Source organism: Eriocheir sinensis, unplaced genomic scaffold (genome assembly GCF_024679095.1).
Source record: "Eriocheir sinensis breed Jianghai 21 unplaced genomic scaffold, ASM2467909v1 Scaffold649, whole genome shotgun sequence".
NCBI lineage: Eukaryota > Metazoa > Arthropoda > Malacostraca > Decapoda > Varunidae > Eriocheir > Eriocheir sinensis.
In genome coordinates, this window is record NW_026111997.1 from 5,565 (window position 1) to 7,174 (window position 1,610).

Here is a 1,610-nt window from a genome sequence, read left to right on the forward strand (position 1 = left end):
TACTCTTTTCAAATTCCTTCTTCTGTCTAACTCTTTTCAATACCTTCTTCTGTGTAACTCTTTTCAATACCTTCTTCTGTGTAACTCTTTTCAATACCTTCTTCTGTGTAACTCTTTTCAATACCTTCTTCTGTGTAACTCTTTTCAAATTCCTTCTTCTGTGTAACTCTTTTCAATACCTTCTTCTGTGTAACTCTTTTCAATACCTTCTTCTGTGTTACTCTTTTCAATACCTTCTTCTGTGTAACTCTTTTCAATACCTTCTTCTGTGTAACTCTTTTCAATACCTTCTTCTGTGTAACTCTTTTCAATACCTTCTTCTGTGTTACTCTTTTCAATACCTTCTTCTGTGTAACTCTTTTCAATACCTTCTTCTGTGTAACTCTTTTCAATACCTTCTTCTGTGTAACTCTTTTCAATACCTTCTTCTGTGTAACTCTTTTCAATACCTTCTTCTGTGTAACTCTTTTCAATACCTTCTTCTGTGTTACTCTTTTCAATACCTTCTTCTGTGTAACTCTTTTCAATACCTTCTTCTGTGTTACTCTTTTCAATACCTTCTTCTGTGTAACTCTTTTCAATACCTTCTTCTGTGTAACTCTTTTCAATACCTTCTTCTGTGTAACTCTTTTCAATACCTTCTTCTGTGTTACTCTTTTCAATACCTTCTTCTGTGTTACTCTTTTCAATACCTTCTTCTGTGTAACTCTTTTCAATACCTTCTTCTGTGTAACTCTTTTCAATACCTTCTTCTGTGTTACTCTTTTCAATACCTTCTTCTGTGTTACTCTTTTCAATACCTTCTTCTGTGTTACTCTTTTCAATACCTTCTTCTGTGTTACTCTTTTCAATACCTTCTTCTGTGTAACTCTTTTCAATACCTTCTTCTGTGTTACTCTTTTCAAATTCCCTCTTCTTGTGTTACTCTTTTCAAATTCCTTCTTCTTGTGTTACTCTTTTCAACTTCCTTCTTCTTGTGTTACTTCATATGCCTTCTTCTAGTGTTACTTCTCTTCATTTTCCTTCTTCTGGTGTTCCCTTCTTCCCCTTCCTTCTCTCGGTGTTTCCATGTCGTCTTTTCCTGGTTTTGTATGTTGGAACGCGTTAGTCTCCTTCTCCCCAGAGAAGACCCGCCATACCAACATACAAGACGCTTTAAACAAAGCAAAACAAGACAATTTTTTTTGGATTTTTTGTTTTTGTATTTTTTTTGGATTTTTCGTTTTTTATCGTAGTTGGCATGACACTTGCCTTGCTTAGGGGAATTGTACCTCCCCATGCGTCGAACCTTCCATTGGAACGTGTCATTAACGCGTCGTCTGGCTAATAAGAGGTCAGTAACTGCATGTCTTGCTGCCACTTCACGCCCCCCCAACCCCCGGACCCTCGGGATCTCCGACACCTCCGTGGACGCTCCGGGGGAGCCGAGGCGCCCTGCCGGAGCCCTGAGCCCTGCGACGCTCGCCAGGAAGGCCTTGGGCCCCCTGACGCTCCCCAGCCCCGCGAGGCGAGGAGGGTGGATAGCAAGATGAGCCTCTTAAAATTCCAGACGGGATTAATTCAAATCAATCGAAAATACAGTGAAGCGCCGGAGACCGTTTTGTTGGATC